The sequence below is a fragment of the Hemiscyllium ocellatum genome, chromosome 4 (assembly GCF_020745735.1).
Source record: "Hemiscyllium ocellatum isolate sHemOce1 chromosome 4, sHemOce1.pat.X.cur, whole genome shotgun sequence".
Lineage (NCBI taxonomy): Eukaryota > Metazoa > Chordata > Chondrichthyes > Orectolobiformes > Hemiscylliidae > Hemiscyllium > Hemiscyllium ocellatum.
In genome coordinates, this window is record NC_083404.1 from 100,570,452 (window position 1) to 100,580,695 (window position 10,244).

General features: G+C 42.2%; 1 protein-coding gene across 1 annotated transcript in view; it reads right to left on the reverse strand.

Annotated features, from left to right (window-relative positions):
* The window catches only part of rad54b (RAD54 homolog B), a 205,160-nt gene that overhangs the window by 139,517 nt on the left and 55,399 nt on the right, over positions 1–10,244 (reverse strand). The gene's annotated exons all lie outside the window — the stretch shown is intronic.

The following is a 10,244-nucleotide window of genomic DNA, read 5'->3' on the forward strand; positions in this document are numbered from 1 at the left end:
CACCAGTTATTTCTATTGAATGAGAGCACGGAACTATAGTGACCCTTTTTCTTTCCTACACAAATGGGGAAAAAAGCAGAGAAATCCTTGCAAGCTGGACAATGGCTAGATGCTTTGTCCAATTATCCCTCCCTGAAACAGCTTAGGTATTTTTTCAATCTTAAAAAGCATACAAAGGCAAGTAATTGCTGCTGTCATGTGCTCTCTTCATTCTGGATTAGGGGTGCTGGAAAAGCACAGCAGTTCAAGCAGCGTTAGAGGAGCAGTAAAAGCGACGTTTCGGGCAAAAGCCCTTCATCAGAAAAAAAGGCAGAGTGCCTGAAGGGTGGAGAGATAAATGAGAGAAGGGTAGGGGTGGGGATGTGGAGAAAGTAGCATAGAGTACAATAGGTGAGTGGGGGTGGGGATGAAGGTGATAGGTCAGGGAGGAGGGTGGGGGAAGGTAGCAAAGAGTACAATGGGTGGATGGGGGTGAGATGAAGGTGATAGGTCAGAGAGGAGGGTGGAGTGGATAGGTGGAAAAGAAGATAGGCAGGTAGGACAAGTCATGGGGACAGTGCTGATCTGGAAGTTTGGAATGGGGTGAGGTGGGGGAAGGGAAAATGAGGAAACTGTTGAAGTCCACATTGATGACCTGGGGTTGAAGTTTTCCGAGGCGGAAGATGAGGCGTTCTTCCACCAGGCATCGAGTGGTGAGGGAGCGGCAGTGAAGGAGGCCCAGGACCTCCATGTCCTCAGCAGAGTGGGAGGGGGAGTTGAAATGTTGGGCCACAGTGCGGTGTGGTTGATTGGTGCGGGTGTCCCAGAGATGTTCCCTAAAGCGCTCTGCTAGGATGCGTCCAGTCTCGGGATGGATCGGGAGCAATGGATACAATAAATGATATTGGTGGATGTGCAGGTAAAACTTTGATGGATATGGAAGACTCCTTTAGGGCCTTGGATGGAGGTGAGGAAGGAGGTGTGGGTGCAGGTTTTGCAACTCCTGCGGTGGTAGGGGAAGGTGCCAGGACGGGGAGGGTGGGTTGTAGGGGGACGTGGACCTGACCAGGTAGTCATAGAGGGAACAGTCTTTGCGGAAGGTGGAAAGGGGTGGGGAGGGAAATATATCCCTGGTGGTGAGGTCCGTTTGGAGGTGACGGAAATGTTGGCAGATTATTTGGTTTGTGCGAAGGTTGGTAGGGTGGAAGGTGAGCACCGGGGGGGGGGGGGGGGGGGGGGGTTCTGTCCTTGTTATAGTTGGAGGGGTGAGGTCTGAGGGCGGAGATGCGGGGTATAGACGGGATGCGTGAGAGGACATCTTTAACCACGTGGGAAGGGAAATTATTTACCATTGCCCCCGATGCAGTCTCCTCCACATTGGGGAGACTGGAAGCATCCTAGCAGAGCGCTTTAGGGAACATCTCTGGGACACCCGCACCAATCAACCACACCGCACTGTGGCCCAACATTTCAACTCCCCCTCCCACTCTGCTGAGAACATGGAGGTCCTGGGCCTCCTTCACTGCCGCTCCCTCACCACTCGATGCCTGGTGGAAGAACGCCTCATCTTCTGCCTCAGAAAACTTCAACCCCAGGGCATCAATGTGGACTTCACCAGTTTCCTCATTTCCCCTTCCCCCACCTCGCCCCAGTTCCAAACTTTCAGCTCAGCACTGTACCCATGACTTGTCCTTCTTTTCCACCTATCCACTCCACCCTCCCCTCTGACCTATCACCTTCATCGCACCCCCAATCACCTATTGTACTCTATGCTACTTTCTGACCACCTTCCTCTCATTTATCTCTCCACCCTTCAGGCACTCTGTCTGTATTCCTGGTGAAGGGCTTTTGCCCGAAACGCCAATTTTACTGCTCCTCGGATGCTGCCTGAACTGCTGTGCTTTTCCAGCACCACTAATCCAGAATCTGGTTTCCAGCATCTACAGTCATTGTTTTTACTTATGTACTCTCTTCACAAATGCCACCCAACCTGATGACTGCTTCCAATATTTTCTGTTAATTTTGCTTCATATTTCCAATATTTGTGCTTTAATTTCTATCATCCATTTCTTCTCCCTATAGCACAGCTTAGCGGACCATTTATCAATATGATGCCATTTTAACACCAAAAATGACCCCAGACAACAGCAAAAACATAACAAAAGCAGCACCGTAACATTTAATATATAATTAGATTTGCATATTATAGTTACATATTATGTTTGAAATATATATATGAAATTCTTGATTTATAAAGTAGTTTTAAAACTACATTAGTTTTGTACACATATAAACTAAGCTTGCAAGATTCACTGACACAAGATTCAGCGAAGCCTCTTCCCCTCTATCCTCTCACACACTACACTAAGCCCTTTTCCCCAAACCACATTCACCACTTTCTGAAGTAAACCTACCGTTTTAACTGGCCAGCAGCTAGCCTTCTCTGGGATCAAGGTTATGTCAAGAGAGGTACTGAGAATAACTGAAGGCTTATCCAAGCGTCAAATCTGTGAGGGCAGTAGTGATGGATAGAGTGAGGATTAGGATAGCAACACAAGACCTAGAACAACTTTGCTTAAAGCAAGGCATGCTTAATTGCTGGAGAATGTAGTTATTCCCTCAAGCTGAAAAAGGAGACGGCAAGCCAGTTCCTGGTGGCTGATCCAGACTGTCTCTCTTTTCCAGATCCAAATAGAGAGAAGAAAGCTGGAACAAATAAAAATAAAAGATGCAGGACAAGAAACTATGAGAAAAGTGTGCCTGGGAAAGAAACAAAATGTAGCTTTTCATTTAGGAATAATATGTTGCACATGGTCCTTCTTGCTGATATTCACAGGTTAATGATTAGGCAGAACAGCTATACATGAACAAATAAATGATAGCACATATCTACCTAATTGTTAGTTTTTCACATAACTAGGACTTTGGTAGTTAGATAGGTTGTCTAGCTTGAACAAAAACAGAAATTGCCAGAAAACTCAGCAGGTCTGGCAGCATTGTGCAGTCAAAGCAGAATCTTTTAACGGTCACTGGACCCAAAATGTTAATTCTGTTTTGCCTTCACAGATGCAGCCACACCTGAGTTTTTCGAGCAATTTCTGCTTTTTTCTTTATTTCCAGCATCCACAGCTCTTTGGGCTTTTTTGTCTAGTAGGGTTAGCCTTTAATCAGAAAACTGAGAATGTGGACCCTGAAAAGAGAGACAGTCTGAATCAGTCACCAGGAACGGGCTTGCCCTCTCCTTTATCAGCTTGAGGGAATAACTACATTCTCCAGCAATTAAGCATGCCTTGTTTTAAGCAAAGTTGTTCTAGGTCTTGTGTTGCATGAAAGCCTGTTGCATTTGAGATTTTAGAAACCATAGGATTGTTGTCTGGTCCATCTACAATGTGAAGCACCCACCAAGAGTGGAAGTCTCCTCAAGTTATTCACATGTGTATTCCTTGTTTGATGCTGCTTCAGTGGTTGCTGTCCAGGAGAATAATCTGAAATCTGATCCGAATGCCAGGCTCTTCATGGGAGTTATATTCTGAGCTTTGTCCCCATGGGAAAATGAATGCCCCTTGAAAAAGAGGCAGGCTTATGTTCTTTTGTCCTTTTTGTCTGCCTTTTGCAAGCATTCAATAGAGGTTGAATAAGGTCACGGAGCTTCTGAAGTTTCTACTTTTCTTTGTCCTTTTAAGAACGTCTCAACATATTTTGCAGGCTACAGATTTTGTAGTTTAACATAAGATATTATCTTTGCCTTTCAGAAATACTAGTTGAAAAAAAATTTCTGCAATCTAATGTAATTGTCATTTTTGGGGACGATGAGAATGTAAAGAATTACTTCAGTATTATTTAACATTGATTATACTTTCATTTAACAGACTTAACCCAAAGAGTCTTGTTGCAATGGAGGCTAGCCATAGAAGAAAAAGAATTAATTCAAACACATAAAAGGAATGAACTCTGTTAGACAGCATGGCTCAAGCTAAAACCTCTTAATGAAGTATGCATTCAATAACCCCAATTGCATTTATGCCTTATCCATGCTACATGAAACAATATAAAAAGTCAAATAAATTGTTCTGATGTTTTTACAGTGAATGATTGACAAAACTTTTTTTATTTATTCATGAGTTAAAGGTGATACTGGCAAAGCCACATATTTATTACTCATTTCTAAGCCTTCAAGAAGAAACAACTTTCTTAAACCACTGAAGTCAGTGTGGAGATGTTCCCACAATACTAAGGATGGAGTTCCAGGATTTTCAACCAGCACAATGAAAACAATTATGATGTATTTCCAAGTCACAAGTTGTGCCATTTGGGTACTTGCAAGTAGCAGAGTTCCCACCAAGCCTTGCCCTTTTAATCTCAGGTAACAGAAGATTTGGGAGGTGCTGTCCAAAAAGTCTTAGTGAGTTACTGATGGTATCTGCAAAATTGGTCCAACTGATGAATCAGTACTTCTTCTTAAGGAGGCACTGAGGCTGACAAAAGTGCAGATCATACTCTGGGGCAGGCAGGGGAGGAACTTTGAAGAATGGCTCAACAGCACAACCACTACCTGAACTGATTGAGTCCTAAAGGCCATAGCTATTAAAACAATAGGGCAGCAGTTGGTGAGTGAATCAACAAGAGGGAAAAACATACTTGACTTCATTCTCATCAGTCTATTACAACCACATCTGTTTATGATTTGGAGATGCCAGTGTTGAACTAGGGTGTACAAAGTTTAAAATCACACAACACCAGGTTATAGTCCTATTGGTTTATTTGGAAGCACTAGCTTTTGGAGCACAGATCCTTCATCAGGTGGTTGTGGACTATAACGAATGAAACAATCTACATCGACATGGCCTGGCATATCCCCCACTCTACCATTAACAGCAAGCCAAAATATCACTACTGGTTCGATGAAGAGTGCAGAAAGGCATGCCAGGAATAGCACCATGCATACTTAAAAATGAGGTATCATCGTTTGAAACTACTACATAGGAAATATTGTGTGCCAAATAGTCTACGCTGAAACTGACAGAGCCAAGCGATTTCATGACAAATGGATCAGATCTAGTCCTGTCACATGTAGTTGCAAATGCTAGTGGACAATTAAGCAAATCATAAGAGAGGGCTCTATCCATATCCATATCCCTACCCTCAACAATGAGGAACCCAGCACATCAGTGCAAAAGGCAAGGCTAAAGCATTTGCAACAATCATGAACTGGAGGTGCTGAATGTAGGATTTCATCTCTACCTCCTCCAGAAGTTCCCAGCATCATAGATGTTAAATTTCAGCGATTATGATGATTTCCATATATATCAATAAATAGCTATAGACATTGAAAACCCTGGCAATACTACTACAAACTTGTGCTTCATTAGCCAAGCTGATCCAGAGCAGCTATAAAAACTGGCATCTCCCAGACAATGTGGAAAATTGCCTCCAAATGTCCCTCATGCAAAAAGCAAGAAAATTCCCAGCCAATTATCACCTCATCAGTCTACTCTTGATCATCAGCAAAGTGAAGGAAAGGGTTATTTACAGTGCTACAAAGTAGCACTCGCTTGGTAAAAATGTGCTTATGGACATCCAGTTGGGTTCCACCAGAGCCACTCCTGACCTCATTATAGCCTTGAGCCAACATGGACAAGTTAGCTAACTCCAAAGGTGAGGTGAAAGTGACTGCCGTTGATATCAAGGATTCATTGATCCAGTGTCATATTAAGAAGCCTAGTAAAATGAGTCACTGGGAATTGGGGGAAACCTCTCCTTTTTGGAAGTCAGCCATCTCATCTCTAGGACATCACTTTAGGAAGTTCATCAGGTACAAAGGTATGTCTAACTATCTTTAACGGTTTCAACAGTGACCTTTCCTCCATCATAAGGTCAGAAATAGGAATGATTGCAAATGATTGCACAATGTTCAGCAATGATCCTCAGATTTGAAGTAGTCGAAGTCCACCAAGACATAACTAGATTTGAGCTGACAAGCATGTGGTCCCTGCTCTTCTACTTCACATTCATGTGTCTGTCTAAATAACCTTTAAACTCATCGTATTTGCATCTACCATCTCCCCTGGCAGCAGATTCCAGACACAAACCACCCTCTGTGGCAAAACACTTGACTCACACATCTTTAAATTTATGCTATCTCACCTTAAACCTATTCCCCCTAGGATTTAGCATTTCCATGCTGAAAAAAAATTCCAATCATTCACCCTGTCCATGCCTCTCATAATTTTATATTCTTCTACCAGGTCATCCCTCAGCCTCCAATGCTCTAGTGAAAACAACCAAGTTTGTCCAAACTCTCCTCATAGTTAATATGCTGCAATCCAGGCAACAACCTGCGAAACCTCTTTTGTACCCTCTCCGGAGCCTCCACATCCTTCCTAAAGTGTGGTATCCAGAACTTTACAGAATACTACACAGGTGGCCTAAGTAAAGTTTTATGCAGCTGTAACTTGACTTGCCAATTTTTGCACTGAATGTCCCAAACAATGAAGGCAAGTATGCTGTATGCTTTCTTTACCACCATATCCATTTGTGCTGCCATTTTCAGGGATCTATGGACTGGGACCCCAGGCTAAGTATATCAATACTCCAAAGGATCCTGCCATTTACTATATACATTCCTCTTGCATTTAATCTTCTAAAATGCATCATTTCACACTTCTCTTGATTAAACTCCATCTATCATTTCGCAGCCAAACTTTCCATTAGATCCAAATATTGTATCTTTTGACAACCTTCCTCATTATCCACAACTCTGTAATTTGTGTGTTGTCTGCAAACTTACTAATCAGACCAACAACATTTCATACAAATTATTTAGATACATTACAAAAGAGAGTCTCAGCACTGATCTTTGCAGAACATCACTAGTCACAGACCTCCAGTCAGGAAAACATCCCACCACAGCTATCCTTTGTCTCTATGACTCAGCCAGTTTATCAACTCAGTGTTGATCCCATGTGAGCTAATCTTCTCAATCAGCCTATCATGAGGAGCATTGACAAATGCTTCAGTAAAGTCCACAATGACAACATCCACTGTCAATCCTCATCAATCATTTTTATCACTTCTCCCAAAAACTCAATCAAATCAAGACTTTCCCTGTACAAAGCCATGCTAACTATCTCTGATAAGTCGACTCCTTTCCAAATGCAAGTAAATCCTGTCCTTAAGAATCCTCTCCAATAATTTCACTACCACTGATACCAGCCTATAAGTTTCTGGATTATGCCTGTTGCCTTTCTTAAAGAGGAACAACATTGGCTATTCTCCAGTCTTCTGGGACCTCGTCAGTGGCTAAAATAGATTTCTGTCAAGGACCCAACAATCTCCTCCCTAGCCTCCCTCATTATCCTGGGATAGATCCCAGCAGGCCCTGTGGATTATTTACCTTAAATGTTTTTGAAAACACCCAACATCTTCTTAATATCGACATGTCCTAGACTATCAGCATATCCCTCCCTAAAATTATCATTCATGTCCTTCATCTTGTTGATTACTCACGCGACGTACTCATGAAATGATCTCACCTGCTTCCTCTGGCTTCACATACATACAAATTTCCTCCTTTGTCCTTCAGTGGATGCATCCTTTTCTAGCTACCCTCTTGCTCCTAATACATGTACACAATCTCTTGAGATTCTCCTTAATCCTACTTACTAATGATATTCCATGTCTCCCCTCACACCCCACCCCTATCTCTTTAAACCTGGTAATTTCTTTTTAAAGTTTTTACTGCTTCCTCTACATTCCTCAAGGGCCTTGATTGATTTCTGTTTTCTAAACTTCACATATGCTTCCTTTTTAACTAAACTTTCAATGTCTCTTATCATCCAGAGTTCCCGAATCTTGGCACCCTTATCTTTTACCCACATAGGAACATCCTGTTCCTGACTTCTGATAAATTGACCTTTAAAAGACTCCCAACTGTCAGATGTGAATTTCCCCTATCCAGCCCCCATCCAATTTCTCCAATTCCTCTCTAAAACTTGGGAATTAACCTTCCCCTAATTTAATACTTTCATCTGAGGACCAGTAACTCATCCATAACTACGTTAAAACATACAAATGATGATCACTGTTCCCAAAATACAACCCACTAAAACCTCAATCATCTGGCCAGGCTCATTCCCCAATACAAGGTCTAGTATGACCCTTCTCTAGTTGAATTATTTCAAGAAACCCTCCTGGATACACCTAACAAATCCTGCCTCATTTAAGCCTCTGGCACAAAGGGAATCTAGGTCAATATTGGGAAAGGTGGAATCACCCATTACAACAACCCTGTTGTTTTTACATCTTTCTATGATTGGCTTACATATCTGTTCCACTATATTCTGCTGACTTTTTGGAAGCCTGAAGAAGAACTCCATCATTATGATGGCATCTTTCTCATTCCTGAGTTCTACCCATACGGTCTCGGTGAATGAGCCTTCCAAGACGTCCTCTCTTAGTGCAGTATAACATTCTCCATAACCCGTAATGCAACTCCTCCCATCCCTTTTACATCCTTCTCGATCATGCCTGAAACATCTAAACCCTGTTAGAAATCACACAGGACCAGGTTATTGTCAAACAGATTTATTTGGAAGCATTAGCTTTCAGAGCATCAGGTAGTTATGAAGAAGCAGTGCTCTGAAAGCTAGCATCTCCAAATAAACCCGTTGGACTATAACCTGGTTTTGTGTGTGTGATTTTTAACTTTGTCCTTCCTAGTCCAACACCATCTCCTCCGCATCATCAAAACCCTGGAATATTGAGCTTCCAGTCCTGCTCTCCTCCCAACTAAGTTTCTGTAATGGCTACAACATAATAATTCCATGATTAACCCAGGTTCTAAGCTCACCTGCCTTCCTTGAAATAATCAGACTTCCAGTACTGCTACATTCATTGATCTGCCTGTTCTTCATAGTAGACTTCCTTTAATTAACTTCTACATTCTCCTCAATCACTTCAATTGCTAACTTAGTGCTCTGGTTCCAACCCCCTACCACACTAGTTTACACTCTCCTGAGTGGCACAAGCACCACCTCCAACAAGATAAAATCTAACCATAGTGCCTTGGCTTTCAATGGTAATATGATTGTGGAATCCTCCATTATTAACATCCTGGGATTACCACTGACCAAAACTGACTGTACTAGCCTAATAAATACAATATCTACAAAAAGCAGGTCAGGGATTAGGATTCCTGCAATAAGTAACTCACCTGGATTGTCCAAAGTCTGTCCACCATTCACAAAGAATAGGTCAGGAGTGTGATGGAAAACTCTCCACTTGTCTGAATGAGTGCACTCCAACAACACTCAAGAGCTTGACACTAGAAAGCAGCCTTCATTGACACCACATGCACTAACATTCACTCCTTCCACTACTGATAAGTGCTGGCCAGCCAACAATGCCCACATCCCACAAGGGAATAAAAAAAGGCAGCAAATACAATTTACAAGATGCATTGCAAAAATTCACAACAGCTTCTTAGGCAGCATCTTCCAAACCATGTCCTCTCCCATCTGTAATGGCAAGGGCATCAAATGCAGGAAGCACCAAGACTTCAGGTGCCTCTCCAAGTCACTCACTATCCTGACTTCAATAATATATTGCCACTCCTGCAGAATCAAATTTTTTAATAAGTTAATGATTAATCGTACTTAGATGTACATTCACATGGACTGCAGCTCACCACTACATTCCCCAGGTCAACTGTCGATGGGCAATAAAGGCTGATATAGCCAGTGAAGCTCACATCTTCTGAAAGAATAAAAGCAAATGGTAATCCAGAAGATGCTGACAGTGGGAATTTCAGTGCTAGCAACTGTTAGCATCAGTGTTCATTACCCTAGAGTTAGAATCTCTCTTGATGGAGATGCTCATCTCTTGGCACTTTAATAAACATTATTTGGCATTTTTCTGAACAAGCTGAGTGTTTTCTAGATTTTGCTGAACATAGAAATAAATAATTTCATTATCTGAGGAGTTGTGAATGGAAATGAATGCCTCCTCACTGTGAAGTTGTGATGAGGTGTGGGGGTTTGGGCGAGAGAGAGCGAGAGAGAGCGAGAGAGAGCGAGACACACACATAGAGAGAGAAAAAGATGGGGAGTTTCTGCAGACAGCTCAAATAAGACACAGAATATGCACACTGGGCTCAATCTGATTTAGCTGCCAGCTAGAGAGTCTCCAAATCTGAAATGCAGTGGTTTAGATGATGTCAATGGTATTCAATTGTAGAAAGCATTGCCTACTAAGAACAAAATACAGTT